The following is a 13,938-nucleotide window of genomic DNA, read 5'->3' as shown; positions in this document are numbered from 1 at the left end:
ACACGATAAAACAATAAAATTATAAAACACAAATCTTTATTGCATGAACAGACAAACACAAATGTGGTCCTAAATAAGTGGTGGGGGCAAGGGTCAAGTTCCCAATCACTCGACTCACTACTATCACTTGACAAAACTCCAAAAGATCATAAAATTATGATCTAGAGGCCTAAAGGTATATGAATCTATGTCAACTCTGAACAAATTAACACTATTCGTTTTACTGATAGTTATTGGTGAGTGATGAACAATACATTGTGTTATATAATAGTATAATACATGTGTTTGATTTTACTATAGAAAAAGGCTAAAAAGGTTCTCTTGCTTGCAAACCTTAAAAATCAGAATGTCCGATAAAACAATATATTATATAAACATAACAACAAGAATCTCGCGTCCTGAAATTGGATGCAAACGAAAATGATTCTTCACCTATTAATTATTGAACCATGGACTTATAATAAAACAAGTGTAAAAACCAAAAGCAAAGCTGAAGCATCTTACTTAGAGCCAGGGGCGGAGGTTATATAAGGCCAGGGGGGCTGTGGCCCCCCCTATTTTTTTATATATATATATATATATATAGCCTTTATGTATTAAAAAAGTTACATATTATGCTCAAATCTATAAAATTTTACTTTGGCCCCCCTGTTCTTCAATTTTTATACATATTTTATTTTCGGCCCCCCCTAATCGAAACTTCAAGCTCCGCCCCTGCTTAGAGCCAGTGGGTGAGGGTAAGATTTGACCTAGCGATATCAAGAGCTATGACGGATATATGTTTCTTGCCCAAAGGTTGAGAGTTCAAGTCTCGTATAAGACGAAATAAGTAGATTTAAGAGTAAGGTTAGTGAATGTTGTATAAAATGTTCTAAAAAACCTATTGGGTGACCACCGTCAAAAATTCTAAAATTAACCAAGATAGGATATCTCCAACCTCACTCAAACTTTTAATACTGAAAACAGGGTAGACTCGTGTGGTGCTCGAAGGGTCCCAGGCCACTACTTCGATTCGGGCTATTAGTGTAATTTTTTTTTGTTTTTCTATTAGGTGCAACGTCTTGAAATATAAGTGTCATTACTATTTTATATTCGTTCAGAATTTTTTTTGATGTCACTGCTATTCAAACTTTTTGCATCCATCACTGATTGAAAATGAAGTAAAAAAAGATGTTAGTAATTATTCACTCCAACAAAGGGCGACGACAAAAATGATCAAACATGATGGATTTTGAAACCATAATGACCAATAGATCAATTTTATGAAATTTGGATCAAAAGTGCAGATTTGTGCCAATCATAAAGACCAAAAATTATGATTTAAGAGTTGCTTGATAGTTGTAGAAAGTTGATGTTTGGCAAGGCCGGTGCTCAGGAATTAAATATCTTTAAGGACCCAGGACAAGCTAGAAAAAATGACACTTTTGTTTATATATATATATATATATATATATATATATATATATATATATATATATATATATATATATATATATTATAAAAATGGTCCTTGTGATTTTCCAAAAGTAACAAAGTCAGTCCTTATTAATTTATTTTGATGCAAATGGCCCCTATGGTTTGCAAAATTTGCAAAGATGACCCTTTTTACTAACGTCGCTACTATTCAGCTATTAGGGACTAAATTAGCAAGGGTATTTTCGCCTTTCAAATATAAAGAGACTGAATTCGCAACTTTGGGTAAACCATAGGGACCATTATTTGTAATTTTGTCTTAAAATGATAAGAATGAGGGGAGGAGGATTCGAACTTGGGACCTCCTTCCCCCCATCCTTAAAAAAAATCAATAAAACAAACTATACTTTTAGCGTATTGTAAAAAAAATATATTTTTTTACAAAAAGTTTACTTGTTTTTTTACGTATTTGTTTTACATAAAATATTTTTAATGTATCTAAAAAAATTCGTTTTTGTATACTATGTTATTACATTGTTATGAACCTAAAACATATTTTTACGTTTTCATATAAAAATATGTTTTTCTTTCTTTCATATAGAAAAAAAGTTTTTTTTACGTATAAAATATGTTTTTTATATGTTTAAAAAATACATTTTCGTATAAAACGTTTTTACGTAAAAGCATTAAGAACATGATAACATAACGTAAAAATATGTTTTAGGATCAAATCAAAACAAATTATATTTTTTACGTAAAGCATGTTGGATTAGTGTCTAAGTCCATAACTATTTTGGTATATACTTGACCCGATGGTGCATGATCCTTTTGGGTTGCCTTCACCAAAACAACTTGATTGGAGAAATAAATTAAGAGATAGGTTATTATGATTTATTAATATGTTATAAGAATAATATATTAAAGGAGAAATCATATTTGTTTAATTAATATTGGTCAATAATTAATTAAGAATTAATTTTGTGATCAAGTGTAATTAATTAAACCAGAGGGGCTGAATTGTAATTATGTGATAGTTACAAAATAAGGTAAGGATTATCTTATTAATAGGTTGGACGAATTTAAGGTGATAAGGCCTTAGAATTCGACTAGGATAAGGGTTTCAAGACTTATCTTATGGTTACTTGGTGGGCAAGCAACTAGATAAGGATAAGGACTAAAACCCTAATCTCTACACCTATATAAAGACCCCCCAAGGCTCATGAATTCGTCCATGCCTTCCCAAGAGGTCCTAGAAACGAATTCAATACCTCCCCTCTCTCCTTATACCTTCTCCATTTGCTCTTGGTGTTTGTAAGCCATTAGAGGAGTGACACTTGTGACTCTAAGCCTTCCAAGGTCAATTCAAGGAGGAATTAGGATTGTTATTGCTACATAACAATCAAGGTAATATCATTATATGTTAATATCGATTTCCATATGCTAGAATTAGGGTTTATAGTCTTGGATTCAAAGCATGTATAATAGAGAAACCTAGATCCAAGCATTAGGGATTGTATGAGCACATAGGATGTCTTATGACCAAAACCCATCAGTGGTATCAGAGCCTAGACTGGTTTCAATTGTATTGATGCATTACATGTTCAAAAAATTTGATTTTTGATGTTCTGGAGGCTGGACTCGCCGAGTCCATAGCTGAACTCGCCGAGTCCATGCAGACTCGACGAGTCCATGCTTGACTCGACGAGTCAACTTGTCAGATGGAGGGTATTTCGCGATTTCTTGCTGTTTTTGCTTATGGATAGTTACCTTATCATGTTAGATCAATATAAATCCGATTTTATGATATATTTGACTATATTTTTGATCTAATTGAAGATATTTATCAATTAATAAGATAATTGTTTCCTTATGTGATAATTGATTAATTATTTTGACTAAATTGATAAATTGTTTTGCAAGAAATCATTAAAATAAATCAAATATGGATAATTATGTAATTAAATGTTAATTTAGATTATTTGTTATTTGATCCTTGTGCTTTGAAAAGTTTCATATTTTCCCCTTAGGTTTTATAGTTTAAATTTGAACCCAAAGGTTTTGTTGTTTTGAAATTTAAATAGTTGAAACCCTAATGTTTTGAAAAAAGGTTTCAAAACTTGCCCTCAAGTTTTGGAATTTAAATTTTGATTAATAGTTTAATTTTGATGTATATTTAAATTCTAAACCCTAATGTGTTGAAATGTTTCAAAACTTGCCCTCAAGTTTTGGAATTTAAAAGTTGATTAAAAGGTTAATTAGGAATGTTAAATTCTAAAACTCTAGTATAGTTTTGAAAAGGTTCAAATCACACTCTTATGGTTTTATTAATTATTTAAGGTGTATAATTAAAAGAGGTTTAATAAATCCATAAAAGTTTAGGTTTATAATTTAATTGAATTAAAAGTATAATTGTTAAATTAGACCACCTAATATTTTAAAAGTGTAAAATACACCCTATACTATATATATAGCATTAAAAGTCTAACATTATATATATGTATGAGTAAAAGTCAGTCTTCCCGTTAGTAGGCCTCATTCACGAAACTGGTCTATAAGGGGTGTTTAAGGAAATTACCTATAAAATGGCGATTGAATGGGTATCCACTCTTACCCACCGCACTCTTGACTAGTGGAAGGTCGTTAGCCGAACGGGTAGGATAGGACGAAACCTTCCATTATAAGTATAATGAATTATAAAAGTAACTAAATGTTTTCGTAAAATTCACAATCTTAGTTACTTAGGCAAAAGTGAATTGATGCAATTCCATGAAATTACACTTTGTGCCCTTGCGAAGACGTTAGTGGAGCGTGTGTGGTTTACCGGCACACTAAATGGTTCTAAGAAAAGGTAGAAAATGGTGACTCAATGTTTGTCATAGTTCGGTGGAGCGTGTGTGGTTTACCAGCACATCGAATAGGTGACTGTAACATGTGAGGGCACCATGTAAGTTTGCATGGTTATTCACACCCGCTTTGTGATCCTAGGCATCCCAGTCACAAACAAGAGGGGCATATCAAGATTTAAACATGCCATTGAAAGTTCAATGAATTTCAAAGAATCTAGGAGTTTTCATAGATTTAAAACTTAAATTCCTTTTCGTTTTTTGTTGTGGAAATTAGTGAATCGTCATTCACTTACCTTCAAATGTTCTGCAATTTGGATTACGGCATCCCTCTCCCGAGTTGTAGAATATTGTGTTGGGTCCTAGCCTTAGTATCTCATTTGGGTGATTTACTAAGGACTCAATCAATCAACCAACTTGAATTCGTTTTCTCCCATTTTATAGATGTCAAAGTTCGACAACTATGGTCTTCCTAAATCCCGTGGAACAAGCTTTACACATGAAGATGGTATTCCACGATTCAATCGAGGAACGAGAAATCATGCTTCACCTCCTCCTCCTCCTATTGTTCTCCCCAACCCACAAGATCGAAGAATTGAAAGGTTCAATATCACTAAGGCCCTATTGGAAATGAAACATGAAGATGGTAAACCCGTGTGTGCCCACGTTCTAGGAATCACACATTGATAGGTTGATAACGTTGGGTGTGTCATTCCCAGATGAGTTGGCTGTAAATTGGGTTTTGCAGTCACTTCCTAAATCATATAATGAGTTCAAAAGAAAGTATTATATGATGGACCATGACGACAACCTCATTGACCTAACTTACATGCTCATTGCTGCTGAATCAGAAATGATTTGGCGAAACAATGGAGCGTATTTGTTAGAAAAGTCAACCGACCATGCTTCCGAGGACGTTCTAGGAGAACCGACCTGCGTTTGCTGCCAAAAGAAAGGGCGTTGGATACAAGTCTGCCCAAAGAGCTTGAAGAGTCCAGAAGATGGGAGAGTCAAAGAGTATGGCTGCGCTTCAGGTAAAATCCAATATCTAACTCCATTAAGTTCCTATTCATTAATTCTTAATACATAATGTAATAAGATTGCATTTGAATGTTTTACAGGATCGGTGAAAAGAAAGGAAGCTTGGTGAAAGAGCAAGATGAATCTAATCACAAGGAATGGATCTTGATCGCATGGACTTGAAGATTAGATTTTGAGCTTAGATAGTTATGATAGAGTTGTTAGAATTTTTTTTTTTGAAATACATAGTTTTCAATGGATTTTGCATTGTAAGGACAAATGTTTTCCGCTGCTTTTATAAATAAAATAAATTTCCGTTTGACTTATTTATTTATTTGTTTATTTCATTGCAATGAAATCGTTATGAAAATTGGTGTTTGCATATTTCTACAACAAATGGATATGATTCTTATTTATGGTGTTTATGGAAAAGTCGAGAATTTACCAAATAGGGAGAGTTTCTCATCGCCCAAGTTTCAATTGGACAGAAATTTGGAATCATGCAACTTGGTTGCACGATGAATGAGAAATTTCATATTTGGAAATTAGACTAATTCATTGACAAAGTGTCAAGTGAAGGACTTGGAGATTGAATACACAAAGTTGCGTGTTGATCAAGTCCACCATAAGAGTAACAAATATATTCGTCATGATTTACTAAAGGTTTAGTAAATATGATTATACTTACAAGATTAAGTGTAATTCTGAATTGATTAAAGGGTTTAGATCAATAGCAGAACGAATAAGAAGAATCAAGTAGGCAGAAAGATAAAAGTTTCTCCATTCTAAGAAGATGGGAGAGTACCTTTTATGCTTTATGATAGGTCTTAATGATTAAGACCCATATCTCAATTGATCCTCTTAATGAGTCTTAGTACAATTGTATGTCTAAGAAGAGGAATCAAGAACTGAAGAAATGGTTAAATCAAGAAGTCAATCATACTTCGTTCCAAAACAAGTCTTAGAGTTAAGATTGTGGCAATGAGTGACAAGTATTAAAAGGTTTATAACATTCATCAAATATGGAAAGTTGTGATGTCTTGGATAAGACAAAGACCAACTAGGACCAATTTATGAAGTGTTTGATAAAAACTACACTAACTCTTGAATATTTGTTTGTCAAGAAATGTTTATTGACAAGAGAATCTTATATGACAAGGAGTAAGTGGGAGTCTTAATGGTCTTGAAAGATTTCAATAACAAATCAAATAAACCTTAAGCGATCATCACTAGCACACGAGTTGAGGTTTACAACCTATCGTGTTGACATTATTTTGTTTTTGTGTTGTTCCAATTGAGTTAATTATGCATGTGAGTTCTATGAGTTCTCATTTTGAACGCATAAAAGGCAAAGCACCTTAATCAATGAAAGGTACATTGATAGGAAAGGGTGAGTTGCTTAACTACTTGGAAGACATGGTGGGCAGCTGTGCTACCATAAGGCAAGAAATCAAGATTAAGAAAGTTCGGTCCATATGAGTTTGAATTTGTCGTAAACTTTGGTTTTAACAAATTCACATGGATAGGAACACATACACCATTTTATATCTAAGTGTCATAAGATTTTCTCCTTCGTGAAAATGATTGTGAGGAAATGCTTTCACTAAGAAAGATTTTAAGAAGATAGTGATCGTAAAATTGCATTCTCGAATTCGATTATGGTTACGGTATCCCTTTCCATAATTTGAATTGTGAGGTTAGGCAATTGTTTACACACATATGAACTATCTAAGGCAAAGGTGTATAAGTTCAAGAAGCCTTGATAAAAGATTATCAAAGCACTAAGTATTAGAAACATGAACTTAAGAAATTCAATAAGTATTGTTTTTTTCTGAAAGTTAAGATGTTTATGAATACATGTCGAAGCTAGTGGGAGCATAAGTGTTATGTTTTATAATAATCATCATGATAGTGGGAGCATAAAATTTATGATTGTATGATTATTAAGGAAAGTATTGCAAGTTGGCAATATTAATTATAGAAAACAAGAGTCATTCTTTGCAAAGTTGTAAGGATGGAATAGTTGTTTTGCTATAATTAAGGGAGAGAATATTATGCTTCATTTCAAATCTAAAGGCTTAGGTTGAGAAATGTTAATAAATTTAGTCAAAGGTACATAGTGTGTTCTTAAAATTTCGATTATGATTACGGCATTCCTCTTCACAATTCGAATTTTGAGAACATAGCAAATAAAACATTATGCGTCATGTCCCATACGCTTCGGGTATAGGATCGATTGCAAATGTTTTAATGTTTGACCATTCTAAAATTTTCCAAATGTCTAGCGCATTTAGAGGGAAAAAGGACTAGAATCGGTTTTGACTAAAATAATTAAACAACTATCAAAGGACAATCCAAATTTCGACGATGATTGGTCGCTTGTGAGTAGTTGGAAGTATAGTATTGGAAAATATGGAAATGTTTCCATATTGGATGGACCATATCGACATTATTATGAATAGATAAGATTCTATTAAGAATGAGTTGTCATATGGAAAATATGGAAGCGTGTCCATATTGGGAATTGAATATTGAAAAATCTATGTCTAAGATTAGAAACTTTTTATGCAAAAGGATGTTCAAAGGAATGTACTTTGAGTGAGGGACATCATATCTAAGGAATTGTCTTGTAACAATCTCCGATAGAGAACTTTGTAATATCATTGGCAATAGTCTTTGTGACGTTGGTGCAGTGACATTACAAAAAGGATCATTGCATAAAATGTTAGAATCTAGCATATTCTATAAGTGGTAAGTATTTGATATTCTTACACTTATGAAAAAGGATTTGGAGTTGTGAAATGAGAATGGTTGGAAATGTGTTCAATTTGATCTATTTCACAAAAGTAAGAACCATAGGTAAACATTGTGTGCATGCTAAGAGCATGGGACAAGTGTAATAATTCAAGTAAGAAGTTGATTACCCGAAACGACAGATAATAAGTAATCGATATGGTGATAAATAAAAGGAGTTTTATTTATACTCAAAGGTTTGAGGCCATATGGGATTAGTATTATTCTTGTGTTTCACATTTGCATGTTTTGACTTCCAAAATAATTAAGTTTATTAAGAATAATCGAATTATTCAGACGGGCCACAGTCGTTCATATGTTGGAAGTAGATATGAATGAAGACTGTCATGAATTGGTGTGTGGATTGTCTATAAGGTATTAGACATAAGCAAATGTTTGCTGCAATGTTCATGAGTGCTTATGAATATGATTTGAGCATTGGATTAAACCCACACATCACTCCATGGATTGTATCACGAGTGATTGGTGAGACGATAACATCTTATATTCTTGAAACCGAGATGTGTGAGTTGTATCTTGCAAATCGGTTGCACATTGATAATATGTAAACGCACTAGTAACTTGGTGTTATAAAACATATTGTTGTGTGTGATTCGGTGCGTGAGTGCAAGCAAGCATTGTATCAAAGTTTATCCATTCCTTTTATTCAAAGTAGGATAAAAGCGATATCTTTGGGCCCCTCGATGATTTAGTGATGACAAACGTAAATGATCGGCCGGGCTAGGGCTAATTTGATTTGTTCAATTAGTCAGTCGTCATAAATCAGAAATCGAGAAATAGTACAAAGAGAATGATTAGAAATCATATCTCATATGATATCTAGAATGGAGGAATATATGATCCCTTATCTAAGGACACGCGTATCTGATAGGATCAGAGTTGACAGCGGCTTTGGAAAGCTACGATTGCTGATCAGGATCTGAAGTCATACACAGAATAGTTATTAGACTTATCCAAGTGGGAGACTGTTGGATTAGTGTCTAAGTTCATAACTATTTTGGTATGTACTTGACTCGATGGTGCATGGTCCTTTTGGGTTGCCTTCACCAAAGCAACTTGATTGGAGAAATAAATTAAGAGATAGGTTATTATGATTTATTAATATGTTATAAGAATAATATATTAAAGGAGAAATCATATTTTTTTAATTAATATTGGTCAATAATTAATTAAGAATTAATTTTATGATCAAGTGTAATTAATTAAACTAGAGGGGCTGAATTGTAATTATGTGATAGTTATAAAATAAGGTAAGGATTATCTTATTAATAGGTTGGACGAATTTAAGGTGATAAGGCCTTAGAATTCGACTAGGATAAGGGTTTCAAGACTTATCTTATGGTTACTTGGTGGGCAAGCAACTAGATAAGGATAAGGACTAAAACCCTAATCTCTACACCTATATAAAGACCCCCCAAGGCTCATGAATTCGTCCATGCCTTCCCAAGAGGTCCTAGAAACGAATTCAATACCTCCCCTCTCTCCTTATACCTTCTCCATTTGCTCTTGGTGTTTGTAAGCCATTAGAGGAGTGACACTTGTGACTCTAAGCCTTTTAAGGTCAATTCAAGGAGGAATTAGGATTGTTATTGCTACATAACAATCAAGGTAATATCATTATATGTTAATATCGATTTCCATATGCTAGAATTAGGGTTTATAGTCTTGGATTCAAAGCATGTATAATAGAGAAACCTAGATCCAAGCATTAGGGATTGTATGAGCACATAGGATGTCTTATGACCAAAACCCATCAAAGCAAACTAAAGAAGTTAACATAACGTAAAAATATATTTTTTTACGTATTTTTAAATACATTAAAAAAATATTTTATGTAAAACAAATACGTAAAAAAACAAGTAATTTTTTGTAAAAAAATATTTTTTTTACAATACGCTAAAAATAAATTTTGTTTTATTAATTTTATTTATAAATATGTTTTTTTTTTGTTTTTTTTTAGTATTAATTATTTACGCTTTTATATAATATTAATTAATTTTCGGAAATATATAACAAGTTTGACTTTAGCCTAGTTGGTTAAAGCTTTGGTTGAATAAGGAGGGGGGAAGGAGGTCCCAAGTTTGAATCTTCTTCCCTTTATTTTCTGTCATTCTTATCATTTTTTGACAGAAATACAAAAATGGTCCCTATGGTTTACCCAAAGTTGTGAATCCAGTCTCTTTATACTTGAAAAGACGAAAATACCCTTGCTAATTCAGTCTCTAACGGTTGGATAATAACGGAGTTAGTCAAAATGGTCATTTGTGCAAGTTTTTCAAACCACAGGGGCCATTTGCATAAAAAAATTAATAGGGACTGACTTTGTTACTTTTGGCAAACCACATGGACCATTTTTGTAATTTTTTCTATATATATAGGCCCTATGCAGTTGTCCATTTGGCCTATCCCTCCCTCCCCCATCAACGCTCCCTATGGTGTTTGGGAGGTCTGTAGGAAGTGGTAATAGTGGTGTGTATGGATTGGGTGACGGTATGTGAGAACAGTTTCCAGCAAGGACTAGATGGTAAATAATTTTACTATTAAAGGAAGAGAGTATACCTGCATTTGATGATAGATCGATGTAGCATCTTATCCATGTACCAGCTGACATCCCTTAGTCCCATATGTACATATTTTGACCAACGAATATAATGTATACCATTACGAATCGTCGGTGGCCGGTTGAGGAAGAAGATATGTCAAGATGAGCAAGAACACCATAACCAGTACAATAAGTCTCAAATAACTCACACCATACATCATAGTTTAATTCATTTAGGTCTAAGATAAGGGGTACATATGATTTAATGTTGGTGATACCATAAGCTTTTTGGTTTTTGTTAGGATTTGTGTTGTAGGCAATGGTTGAATGGAGAGAAATATAGAGACTAAGAAAGTAGTCGAGAGGAAGTAGAAGTCGTTCCTATGGAGGCGGTCAGTGGCCGTGAGATTTAGAAGGCAAGAGGGTGGCCAAAGTGTAGGTTACCTAGGATAAGGAGAGAATATTTCTCAAATCTTTGATACCATGTTTGACCCAATATTCTCCCTTATAAATTTATTGATCACCAACTAATATATACATGGTACAATTGTCTTAGAAGCTATACAATACATAGGCTAAAAGAGTGGGCTAAATACAACATAATAACAATCCAACTACGTATACTAATATTATAATCCGTTATCATCACCTTCATATAACTTATAATCCATGTATTGAAATTTATGTAATATACATATAGACTTATGGTGAATGATCTTGATATTTCTACGATTCACCATATTCTTGTTGCCACCACCAAGTTCATGAAACATAAAGGGTCGAACTTCCTTCATGGCGATACCTTATCCTTTTTAGATTGTAGGAAAAACAATACAAATGAAAGATTTAATCAAACTACGTTTAATATATGGGTTTCTTTCCAAAAAAATCCACCATAGCTTATACGTAACTTCATGATGTAAATTAAATTCTAATCGCTTACAAACTCCTAACCATTAACTTTGACAGAAGCTTCATCACGAAAGGGTTGGGAAGGTAGAATATATATATATATATATATATATATATATATATATATATATATATATATATATATATATATATATATATACATGGCGAGGCCTAAAGAAGGATTTTGTATGCATAAAAGATCTTGGATTTAAGGATATAGTTAGGAAAATAGGTGTTGCAAAGGTTGGTAGATTCAATATCAACAAGGCATTCAACCACTTAAGATGTACCCTGGTTACATGGAATTATTCACATGATGGAGTAGGGGTTTCATATTTGCTTATCATAGAGAGGGTGGTGTTGGATAATTATGGGACCACTTCATAAATATGTATGATATATTATTAAATCCAGTTATTATGGTAAGAGTATAAATTGTTGATGGACCGATTTATAGAATATTTACTTACCTTGTGGGTTGAGTTCCCGGTTTGACTCCAGATCCTCAAAATCCTTTTCATCTCTCACATTAGGGTTTATCTCCATCTATAAATATATGTGATGAGGAGCAAATAAATACACATGAAAGTACACATATAATTCGTTTAGGGTTTGCTAAGGGATTTTAGAGAGAGCTCTTGAGATCAACTGGAAAACCCAACCCTAGTTCTTCAAATCCGAAGATTATAATGAAATCAGGTATGTAATCCTTCTTTCATGTCTAAGTTTTCTTTTAATCAGATTCGAGATTAAAGATCTAATGTTTATGCTTCCGCGTTTTATGTTTTGGTTATATGAAAATAACCCAACAATTGGTATCAGAGCCTTCTCGAATCTATTATTGAAAATTTTATTTTGGTTTGGGTTTGGTTAATCTTTGAACTAAACATACCTGTAAGGCCATGAGATTTCTTGAAACTTCAAAGTTGTTATTAGAATAAAGAAACAACCATGTTTTTCGATGTGAAGTAGAAAAGAAATATCAGTTGATCTTAATTCTCCTAGTCGTCTTGTAGTCGTAAATATTTTCTTTTAAACAAATCATGGTATTAACCAAAAGGAACAAATATTATATTTTATTGCCTTTTGATTTCAACAGTGTTTAGACTAAGCATTGCCGCTTTCCTTTTTGTTTACCATGCTCTTTGTTTAGTATATATAAACATTTAATATTATTAATGAGACTTCACTGTTGGTCGTCATTAATTTCAGTTATAATCAAATTTATAAATGATCTCAAAGATTTTGAAAATTTTGCTTGGCTATTGTCTCAATCACCAAATTATTGTTTGGGTTGTCAATAAATAAAAATTATGAGATATTAACAGTTTATCAGCCAAGAGAGATCAAAATGTTTGCATTTTACGGTATCTTTTGAAATTTCAAAATGGTTTATTTATTTTGAGCAATTATATGTTATACATATCTTTCAAATTTGAAAGTTATCCTTGAGATAATTTAAGAAATTAAGGGAATTAATAGTTAATATATTGATCTTTTATGCACCTCTATATTCTTATGAGGCATGGTGTTAAAAGATAACTTCAAACACTTTATAGTGTTTTTCTTTTTTGGATCCTATAAGTTCTGCCAATGTATTTGTTAAATAAATACTCATATTTCGTTAATGTTGTGTTTTTTTAATCATTTAGTTATCGGTTGTAACAACATTGACAATTTTTTTTTATAAAATCCAATAAAGAATCTTTGGTTTATAAATATAATTTTTTTTGGTTTGTGATCGATATAATGTTGTTACTAAAGTAATCTCAATTATTTAAAAAAAAATTTGGTTATTCGATATTTGCTTATGTGAATTGTGTTCCACCTAAAGGCATACCTTATACACAATGTCACAATTTGACAAATATTTCAGGTTATCAATAAACTAAAATTATGACATGTTTTATTTATTTTCAATGTAAATTAATTGACACAATATATCGCCAAAGTGATATCTTTTGTGAAAATTAATTTACATAGAACTTAAATTTTATGGTTTGTGTTTATTATTGCGTATATTGATCGACCCAAAGGTAGGTTAATATTTGGCTGGATAAATACGTCTTTGATGATAAATATGTGACAATTTTTAGGTTACATATCATTAATTAGTCAATCCAAAGAGGGGCTTATTAATTGACATGATATATTGTCAATTCTTATTATCAAAATTTTATAGTTTATGTGTTTATTAATGCGGGTATTAGTCGACCCAAAGGTAGACTAATATTTGGTCGAATAAACACATATGTGGTGATAAACATGTGACGATTTTTTGGTTCCATGTGATTAATAAGTCAATCCAAAGAGGGGCTTGTTAATTGACATGATTTATTGTCAATGTTTATCTCTAAAATAAGGTTATCTCTTGCAAGTCAGTATTACTGTCCA

Source organism: Lactuca serriola, chromosome 8 (genome assembly GCF_051521515.1).
Source record: "Lactuca serriola cultivar US96UC23 chromosome 8, Lser_US96UC23_V15, whole genome shotgun sequence".
NCBI classification, from domain to species: Eukaryota; Viridiplantae; Streptophyta; class Magnoliopsida; order Asterales; family Asteraceae; genus Lactuca; species Lactuca serriola.
The sequence above is the reverse complement of the archived record's forward strand: the minus strand, read 5'-3'. Positions refer to the sequence as shown.